General features: G+C 48.4%; 1 pseudogene; it reads left to right on the plus strand.

Annotated features, from left to right (window-relative positions):
• Positions 1–5,512, plus strand: LOC116568214 (annotated as a pseudogene).
• The last annotated feature ends 5,602 nt before the right edge of the window (positions 5,513–11,114 follow it).

Consider the following 11,114-nt stretch of genomic DNA (forward strand, 5'->3'; position numbering starts at 1 on the left):
ATGAAGGTGATCCTGGGGCGATCAGGTAAGTGCAAACCACTTGTCTGTTGGAGGGGTTCTTCCCTCTTGGATACATTCCTGGGGACTGTGACATTTCAGGACAGACTCCTGGCTCAGTCATAAATATCTGATCCTCTAACTGCCATTTTTCCAGCCCAAGAGCCAGCAGAAACCCAAATACAGTTACTCTATTTGAAAGGTTAAATACCTGTAAGGAATTGCCTTTTCGCTTTCTCCTTCCTTGCATCCTTCATTCCTTCCTTCCTTCTTTCTATTCCTTCCTTTCCTCTCTTTCCTCCTTTCTTTCTTTCTTTCTTAATTTCCTTCCTTCCTTTACTCACACCTTCCTTTTCTCCTTCCTTCCCTCTCTCCTCTTTCTTCCTTCCCTCTTTTCCACTTGTCATTCTTTCCACCTTTTATTCTTTCCTTCTTTCTTTCTAACGTTCTTCACCACAATGGTGTGATCCCAGAACTCAAGACAATTTCCTATTGATGATGGCTTGCGTGGAACCCCAATTTGTTGCCTGTGCTGGCACGTGGAATGACTGAGCCACCACAGAAAATAAAAAACAAAAACAAAAAAAGTAAGAATACAAACAAACAAACAAACAAAAAAGAATACTGGTCAAGCTACTGTCTTCTCACTAGCACTGAGGACAGAAGCTATATTTCTTACTGATGCAACTTCCAACTCAACAGGCCTCTGTGGTGGGACACTCAGTCTGCCTTCCCAAGCCCACAGTAACTATCAGGAAAGACAGAGAGTCCTGGTTGGAAGGCAAGTGGGAGGTGGATTGACACAAACTGCCAGCTGACAATCATCAGGAAGGGATGGGGGACAATGGTCCAGACCTGGGGCAGCCTGTCTTCGTTGCTCACCTCCAGTTTCTTGTAATGCCTTTCTTACTTTCAGACCCAAAGTCTGATGGTTCTTACAGATTCATGGCTCCCTGGATAGGTAAGTATATTTAACAAGAACTACGGTTCACCTTCTGCTTAGGTTGCCAACAAATATTCATTTGGCCCAGACAAATATGAGGTGACCAGCACCACAGTCACTCCACTCAATCTGAATTGAGCTTCCTCTCTCTTCTTCAGATAAAAACCTCACCCCTTCCTAATGGTAGGGGAGCCCTCCTGCAGCTCAGTTTCTCCCACTTCACTTCTCATTCCTCCATAATGATCTCAGACTAACTTTTCATTGAAGTCCTCCATGACCTGGGAGGTGCTACTCTGTTTCAACCTCGATCTCACAGTTGTGCACCAGGGTTTGGGAAGCCCCCTTCCTGAAATGCACTGTCCTTTCCTGCCTTGTCCAGGATGCCCTTCTTCTGACACCCTGGGCTCCTCCCCAGTTGTCCCTGACAACTCTTGAGAGGTTCCTTCCCCACACACACACCCAGGGTATGGTTTGCTCCTGTTGAATGGAAAGACGTGGTTCCAGCACCAGAGAATGCTGACCCCAGCCTTCCACTATGACATCCTGAAGCCCTATATGGGGCTCATGGCCGACTCTGTCCAAGTGATGCTGGTAAGTTCAACCCCTGCTCACCTGCACACTAACACCCCCAGTACAGTTCACAAAGTCCACTCTCAGACAGCTGTGTCCCTCAGACATCCATTAGACATGACCCCCAGAATCACAACTTATATCATACTATGAGACAGGGCCCCCTGGGGATGGATGGAAGAAGAAAGTATCTGGGCACCTGTTTACATCCACCCTTTGCTCACTGCCCACAGGAGAGACAGTCATGGTGGATAAAGTGTCTCTTCTTGTCCCTGTTCCAGGTCTTTGAATTGGACAGGAAGAGTAGCCAATGCCCCTAGACAACAGGATAAACTGCCCCTGGCTGGCCTGAACAGTAGCAGCTTCAGTGGCAAGGTGGACATCCCATGATGTCACTCAAGTGGGCTCTGGGCTAGGGCTGAAGGCTTCTCATGGATTTTAGCCATTCCGTGCAGGAAAATGGAGACCAAGTCTCTACCCTCCAGGGCTGGGTCTTCCCATAACATCACCTCTGAGCCTGACCCTATTTCTCACTTACTGTACTCAGCTGACATTTGTTGAGTGAGAGGAACTGAAGTCCCTGATATCCCTTCTTTAGAAACCCCAGTCTTACCCCCTTGATCTTTCCTTTGCCTTGACTCTTGCTCCCTAAATTGGGACTTCACCTGTTTTTCATGTGTACATCAACCCTAAGACACAAAATGTTGCCCCTTAGTCCCCTGAGGAACAATGTTTTCTGATTTCCTAAAAGGTGGTTACCACTAAACTTCTTCCTAAGTCAGATGGTAAGAGATCATGATTAATTAAATAACAATTAACTAACTTTCTCAGACTACATTCTGAGAAAATACTCACTGGATTACAAACAAATGGCTATATGGTCATACACTGATGAAACACAACTGCTTTAGAAAGTGAGGGCATCTCATCAGAATATCTGGAGAGGCAGAGAGAGAGTCCAGCCTTGTCACTATGGGCCTCCTGGAGGAGTAGAGAAAGATATATGTGTCCCTCTACCACAGGGAAAATGGGAGGAGCTCCTCAGCCAGAACTCATTCTGGAGATCTTTGGACACATGTCCTTGATGACTTTGGACACCCTTATGAAGTGTGCCTTCAGCTACCAGGGCAACCAACAGGCAGATAGGTCAATGAAATCCTTAGCTGCAGGGTCTTATTTCTTACCAGTTAGGGTGGACTATCTGAAAGGCAGTTAGCACAGCTTGGATGTTTACCAGCCAAAAAAGTCACATTCTGCCAAGAGCCCCTGGCTACAGTCAGATTCAGCCTGTGCCAAGCCTTCATTAAGCACAGACCTTGCTCTCTGCCACAGGAAGAAACCTGGATGCCAAAGTCCCTCATAAAGGGCTGAGGGTCTCAAAGATGTAAGAATGACATGACAAACACCTAGGGTCTCCTGTCCCATTGATTGAGGAATGCTCCATACACAGGCCCACCACACTCCAGGTCACATGCTTCCCTCCATCCAATCCATTCTGCATCCTCCCTTTTCAGGTACTCCCCATCCTACCTTCAAGCCATTCGGGACCTGAACAACCTGGTGTTTTCCTGGGTAAGGAATGTTTTCTACCAGAAAGACATCATCTACAGGCTGACACCTGAAGGCCGCTGGAACCACCGGGCCTGCCAGCTTGCCCATCAACACACAGGTTGTATCTGCCCTCTGGGAAGCTCCCCTCCTTCATCAGGCACATCCCAAAGGGACTGGACCCTTACCCTCAGGCTGAGTCCTGCCCCTGGCTGCCCTTCCAGGACCTGGGAAACACCCAACCGGGTACTCCTCTGGTGCAGGTGTTAGGGTACCAGGTGCTATGCAAGAAGCTACATGTGTCACCCCATGGGTGAAGACTGAATGAGAGCCCCCACCTGCATTCAAGCAGAGCCTCCTTGGGCTCTGCTGTTGAGGGAGTGATGACCTGCAAGCATCTGGTGCTAGAGCTCCCACCCCAACAAACACACCCACTCCCACACTCCTCCTGATCCACCTGGCACCCTGACTGGGGCTACTGTGAGTGTCTGTGTCTGGGCACCCAGAGCATTCAGCTCTGCCTGGGAACACTGTTCTGGACAGACCGAGTGATCAAGCTGAGGAAGGCTCAGCTGCATGAGAAGGGAAACCTGGAGAAGGTCAGGAGCAAGAGGCACTTGGACTTCCTGGACATCCTCCTCTTTGCCCAGGTGAGTGTGGCAGGGAAGGCCTGAGGCTTTGCTTACAAGTGTGGAGGAGGGACTCAAACCCTGTCCTCACTCCGTGTCTTCCCAGGTGGAGAATGGGAGCAGCTTTTCCGACAAGGACCTCCGTGCGGAAGTGGACACCTTCATGTTTGAGGGCCATGACACCACAGCCAGTGGCATCTCCTGGATCCTCTATGCTTTGGTCACACACATGGAGCATCAGCAGAAATGCCAGGAGGAGATCCAGAGCCTCCTGGGGGATGGTGCCTCCATTACCTGGTGAGTGCTCATGAGACGGGAGGCACAACCCTTCAAGTAGAGAATTTCCTGGCTGCCAGGGCTTTGCCCGCCCTTCAGGATAGTTTTGTTTAGGGACCACCTGGACCAGATGCCCTACACCACCATGTGCGACTCTATCCAGGTGTTTGCAGAGAGCTCAGCAAGCCCATCAGCTTCCCTGACGGACGCTCCTTACCCAAAGGTGTGAACTTCCCCACTGTCCCTCCATAAACACTCAACAGGAACATGTGCAAGAAATCCACATGTTCTGGGCAGTTGGTGCATGTCTTTCAGAGACATTTCTCCCTCAAGAAAACCAATACTTCCTTTGTTTGTCAGATGAGGTATATGGTATGCTTCCCACAGTGTTTAATCCAAGAAATAAATACATGTCAGCCCCTGAATGCAGCTTTAGGTTTTGCTTTAATATTCTCATTCTTTTTTTTTTAAGATTTTATTTTTTTATTTGACAGAGAGAAATCACAAGTAGATGGAGAGGCAGGCAGAGAGAGAGAGGGAAGCAGGCTCCCTGCTGAGCAGAGAGCACGATGCAGGACTCGATCCCAGGACCCTGAGATCATGACCTGAGCCGAAGGCAGCGGCTTAACCCACTGAGCCACCCAGGCCCCCAATATTCTCATTCTTTGAGATATGAGTGTTTGAGAGACCATCAGACAGAGCAGGGGGATAGGAGGTCTTTCCTTATAGGGTCTAGGCTAATGAGAAACATCAGAGAATTCACCATCATGGCTCAGATGGTCCAGTCTCCAGGGAGGCTTCAGGATGATGGCAGAGAATAGCTGATGACCAGATCTGAGATCCCTGTCGTCCTGCCACATCCTAGCTGGGTGCTCAGAGCAAGGTGCTCAGCCTCTCTGAGGCTCAGGAGCTTCATGGGAACAAAAGAGTTCTGAGCCTTCACTGGAGGGTTGTTGTGAGGATGGAAGAACTGATGTATATTCCCCAAGGGCTCATGGATGGTACTTGATGTGAGTTGTCCCGTGAGTTGCTCCAAAATGTAAGCCTCCAGTTCTTCCCTGATTTGGCCTGGTCTTGGTTAATCTACTAACCTGTGCACACATGTGTACCTGTTATGCTATATCTGCCCCACCTCTCCTGCAATACTGTCATTCCATTCACAGTGATGAGAAAGGCTCTCACGTTGGCTGCAAGCTGTATGTGGGTGCACCTTGGCCCCACTAGCATGTATGTCCAGGCTTCTCTATTCTGCCCCACAGGATTCTTAGTGATGCTCTCCTTTTATGCCCTTCACCACAACCCAAAGGTGTGGCCAAACCCAGAGGTATGATGACCTTGGGAGGAGGAGGTGGGATGACCTCTCCAGATCAAACCTTCTTCCTGGCCCACGGCCGGGTGTGCTGTCCCTTGGATGATTGGAAGGAAGGGTTTGACCACACCTGTCCTGGCCCTGGTGCTCCCTCTGCAGGTGTTTGACCCTTCCCGGTTTGCACTGGGCTCCTCTCGACACAGCCATGCTTTCCTGCCCTTCTCAGGAGGATCGAGGTGAGACACTTGTACCAGAATTAGAGGAGGAAGGGGCTATTTTGGGGGTACATACTTGATGTTTGTGACTTGCTACATTTACGTGGGTTTCTGTAGATATGTCCTGGCATGTTGGAGTGCTGGGAAAGAGGTATGTGTCTCTATGCAAAGAAAGTTGGCAATCACTGAATGCCATGGAGACTTTGACCCATTGCTCTTACACAATCTCCATCCACAATTCAGTATCAGTGTGTTCCATAGCTCAGGGTATTCTTGTGAGTTCTTCATTTTGTGAGTATGACTTTACAGAATTAGATTTTCTCACATGTAATTTTCAAGTGTTGTCAAAGTCAAAGACAGGATGGACTCAAAAGTTGTCGTTGCATACAATCTCAAACCAGCCTTTTCTACTCAACTCCCCATTCTGCCTCCACATGGCACCATTGACTACATTCCATGTGTTTCCATACTCAGCTTCCTGCATTGCTCAAATATTTCAGCCATACACAGGAAAGTTTCCTACAGTCTCTTAGGGGCTTCATAAAGTACTCGACTAATCTGTGCTGTCGCTATATTTTCACCAACCAAATGAATTATTGACTCTATGGTACTGGTCATGTACACTTGACAATTTTCCCAGGTGTCCAAACACTACATATGATCTGGGCTCTATATACCTTAATATTACACTTAGAGTCCAGACATCCAAATGGGCAAATATATAAAAATGAGGACATTAAATTGCATTTGGGAGAAAATCCAATCTGTTGTATATATATGACACTTGGCATTTGAACGTTACCTGGTGTGTAAAATGTAAAGCACATGTGAAGTAGCTGTTCAGTAGGATAACTATTGTCCAGCGTGGCTGCTGTGAAATCCTCCAGTGCTGCTGAGAGTGTCCTATAAATAATAACTGCAGGAAATGTTGTAAGCAGTTACTAGAAAACCATTTTTTTTTTCCAAATTCAGAAGTCTGACAATCCTTCACATACAGAGTGAACCCAATTTCACACAACATCTTTAAGCAAATTGTGCTTCCAGATACTGGCTCCAGGATTTGTTTCTCCCTGGGGTTGCGTCCTTCCTCCTAGACATTGGTGCAAATCATGTGGCTGCCAGTATAGATAGGAGAGGGGTAGACAGGTCAGTTCCTAGCTCAGGACTAATGGTTACTCATATTTTATTCCATTCAGGGTGGGATTCCTTTTCAGTTCAAGAGACATCATTCAGTTATAATACTGTCTATCAAGCCTGTCTCTGTGTGCCAAGTCCTCTGCTATGAGATGGCTTAGTGCCCTTGGCTCCAGGAGTTCATAGTCAAGAAACAAATGCCTCCACTTGAAAGAGACCTTCCTTCCTTCCTTCCTTCCTTCCCTTTCCTTCCTTCCTTCTTTCCTTTCTTCCTTTCTTTCATTCATTTCCTAATTGACCCCTCTGTAGGAAGCTCCATTTTCCTGGCACTGTCCTACTCTGGAAAGTGATGTGTCCTTGAGTAAAGTATTAGGGTGATGTACAGGAATGAAGAGGCACAGTGAGCAGGGGCAGGCTGGCATTGCCCTTAGCCTTGAGCATGTGGCAGGCAGAGGTGGAGGGAGGGCATTCTCTGGGATCTCCGCAGCAGGAGCTGAGCTGGGAGGAGGGGAGTTGAACAGGTGACAAGTGAGCCAACAACCTAGAGAGGACTTTGATATCAGCTGAGGCATGTGGATATGTTGTACCTATGATGGAGGGCATAGGAGGCTCAGAGCTGGGCCAGGGCATCAGAAGAGGGAATGGAGGCAGAAGACAGAAAAGTCTATGTGGGGAGGTTGAGGAAGGGCAGCAGAGACATTTCTGCAGTAGAATTGGAAAGCTACAGCAGCTTGTTGACTGAGGGACGGAGGAAGATGGTGCAGCAGGTCGAGTGTCACTAAGGTTCTGCCCCTGCAGAAGCTTCCCTTGTCGCAATTCTGAGTTCCTTACCCAACTCCCTTGTCCTTTCTCTGAGGATCTGGACCCCTGTGTACTCCAGATGGCTAGGGCCTGAAGGATGGCCCTGTGGTGCCCTATCCTGCTCTTCACATTGTGAAACCTGAAATGGCATGAGCAGAGAGTGAACAACTTAATAATTAACTGTCTTACTGATCACGTGACTTGGTTCAAGGTGCTGACCTTCTTGTAATGGGATTTCAGGCCTGGGGAGAGCACAGACAGGAATAGGAGCTAATCCTGGAAGAGTGTAGGTTTTGTCAAAGGTCAAGGGAAGAGAGTGAAACAAGCAAGGCTAGGTAGGCAGAAAGATGTGTGTGTGTCTTGAGGAAAATGGATCCAGGCTGGGCCCATGCAGGAGGGCCCTGAATGTGCTGTTCTTGGCAGGAGGTTTGATGCCACTTCTCATTTCCTTTTCCTTCTCTGACCCAGGAACTGCACTGGGAAACAGTTTGCATGAATGAGATGAAGGTAGCGGTGACCCTAACCCTGCTCTGCTTTGAGTTGGCACCAGATCCTTTCAGGCTCCCTGTTTCCACTCCAAGAATTGTGTTGATGTCCAAGAATGGGATCCACCTGCATCTCAGAAAGCTCCTCTAACCCTTGTGGGGACAAGGATGAGCCCCGAGGCCTCCTGCCTGCCATCGTGTCTTCCTGTCATTCTCTCCTGTCTGCTGTCCTCTGCCCATTTCCTGCTTTCACTCTGCCCACTGCCAGCCTCCTGCTCTCCTCCTCTTGCGCATCAGACTGTCTGTCCTTCTCCACCACACCCTTCCCCAGACATCCTATTTACTTATCTGTTACCCTTCTCCTACCGCCTGAATTTGACCACCCACTGAACTTAATACCTGCCTGTTTCCCAGCCTGCCTGTCCTCTACATGTCTTTTTCTTTTTATGCCTATTTGATTGTCTCTATATTATTTGTGTGTGGTTGCTATAATAACCTATCATAGCCTCAATGTCTTAGAATAAACCAGTCTGTTCTCTTATAGTTCTAGAGATAGAAGTCTAAAATGGATTTTGCTGGACCACAGCCAAAGTATTGGTGGTCACACTACCACTAGTCTCCAAGAAAGAATCCCTTTCTCTGCCTGTTCCAGCATCAAGCTGCATTCTTTGTGATCTTTAGCTCCTGGAGCCTCCTTTTTCAAATCCAATAGCATCTTTCAGTATCCTTCTGCTGCTGTCTTCATATCACCTTTTCTTCCATAAGGACTTTTGTGATTAGACAGGTGCATTCAGATAATACAGACGTATCTCAGCTTCCAGGACATGGATTCTTTGGGAGCCATGATTCAGCCTGCTTAATCCCTATGTGACTGCTGTGAGTCCATGTTTCCAGCTCTCTCCTGTTTTTTACCAGCATACCCATTTGTCATCACATACCCTCCTCTTCTTTCCTCCTCCCTCAAATAAATTTCTTAACGTTGCATGGAGTGTGTGTTTTCTCTTAGAGGAAGATAAATGGAAGACAAAAGAGAAAAGGGGAGGAAAGATGGAGGAGACAGGAAGGGAGATAATAATCAGCTCTGTGATGCCAGCACCCCAGGAGGGCTGGATGTGTCCCATTGTCTCAGGCCATGGAGTGGTTGGCTTTCCAAGAGGTACTAGGAGGAACCCTAGTCAGCAAATTACTGATGGCACCTCTCCCACAGGACCCCTTCCCAGTCCTTTGCTTCTCTCGTTGACCAACCCTGGCCCATTATGTGATTGCTTGGGTACTGGTCCTCCTGACCCTGGACCCTATTCTCAGGCCCTTTTTGCCCTTCTCCACCAGCCTCTCTCAACCCAGACATTATTGTTTCATTGGTTCTAAACACAGATTTTCCTCCTGTCCTACTCCCTGCCATTCTTAGCCCAGACCCTGTATGTCACACACAGGCCTCCCCGAGACCTCTGCCTATGGTGTAATTCCACATTCTGCCTTCCTGAAGGGGGTTCTTCCCCAGCTGGTGCTTGCATCTAGGACCTTCCTTTCAGCCCCTTGGCTGCCTAGGTTACTGGGCTAGTTCAGCCATGCTTTGAGAAGGGGCAGTGTAGATGTTTCATGTTTGACCGAGGGCAGGAAAATAAACTGGGAAAGTGCTAGACAGGAAGGTTGGCAGATTCCCCAGCATCAGGTGGTGCAGAAGGGCAAGGGTTAGCCAAGCTCAGAGAGTTCAAGGCAATGGGAACTTGAAATTCTAGGTGGCCACCCATGGATAAACACAAGCTCTAACCACAGGATTATGTTGAGGATAAAGAATGTGACTAAGAAGTGGTCTTCTGGCTGCTGCCTGCTGGCTCTAGGCAAAGGAAAAAACCTAGGGTGAGTTCACACTCATATACATGACTCCCATGACACATATATGTGCAACTACACGTGTGTGTACCACTCACACACTCTACACTCTACCACGCATGTGCACAACAAAGGCCTGGGGTTGTAGGAGGCAACAGGGTATGTTTAACCAACTGAGCCACCCAAGCGCCCACAACAGGGTATGTTTGGAGGGCTGGAAGGATTAAGTGGAGTTCATTTTGGTGCCCATTAGTCAGCTGCCTTGGTCCTCCCCTCCCGTGTGGAGCCTCCCCCTTCTGTCAAGCTCTGGAGTTCTCAGCTCCATTTCCCATCAACATAAACTCTCAAAGAGATAGTCAATACACCTATGGAGTCTTGGTCAAAAGAGGTCAAAGTCAGAAGGGCTCAGTGCAAGCTATTTTCTGATGAGCATCTTGGCAGTTTCCTTCTTCTGACACTGAAATAGGGTAAGTCCTGCCTCATAGGTCTCTTGACAATCCAGAGATGAGGGAAGTAACAAGTCTTAGACTTGGGTGCCACCCATGGGCTATAAGTGGTTATGACCTCTGGTTCTGCCCTCAGATGATGACTATTGATATATACCTCTGCTTCTATGGAGAAAGGTCTATCCAGGGCCAGGACAGAGAGGGAAGTTGGTGGCATGGATGACACCCTGGCTGAGACCTCTGCATCCCAGCCTCAGGTGGGCAAGGAGGTCTGGGTCTTGACAGGGCTTTGCAGGAGTGAGCAGGTGGCCCATAGCCAACCTTCTCAGGCTGTGGTCTTTTTCTAAGAGGGGAAGCATCAATAGCAGGAAGGATGTGTCTCCAGATGGTACATCCCCAGGGCAACATATAGACATCCCCATGTCCCAGGGCTAGAATTCCCCTCACTTATCAGGCCCCTTATTCTCCAGTGTCCTCCCCTTCACTGTAGTCTAATTCCTGGATTAGAACCTGCTAATGGCCTTATACCTAGGACCATAGAGATACATGGGACCCCAGGCATCAGGCAGCTGCTGCAGGGAGTACTGAAGAAGACTCTCTAATTCATCACATGGCCCCAGCCTGAGGCCCTTCCTCAAAGTCACTCTTTGCACCTTTGTACCTCACCTGCCTCAAGGCTTGATTCAAGCACTGTGTCTTCCAGGAAACCCCCCTTAAATGCCACTCTGCCCTCTTCTTCAGCAAAAGCCTGAACACCCAGAGCACCAGGTGACAATGGCATAGATGCTGCCAATGGCAGGAATGCAAGAGAGACCTGTCTCAAGAGGGGCAGAAGATACACCTGAGAAACCATATTCCATATTCCATATTCCTTGATTTCAGTGGTGGTTACCTGGGAATTTGTTTTAGGAATTGACAGTCCTATGCA

Source organism: Mustela erminea, chromosome 10 (assembly GCF_009829155.1).
Source record: "Mustela erminea isolate mMusErm1 chromosome 10, mMusErm1.Pri, whole genome shotgun sequence".
NCBI lineage: Eukaryota > Metazoa > Chordata > Mammalia > Carnivora > Mustelidae > Mustela > Mustela erminea.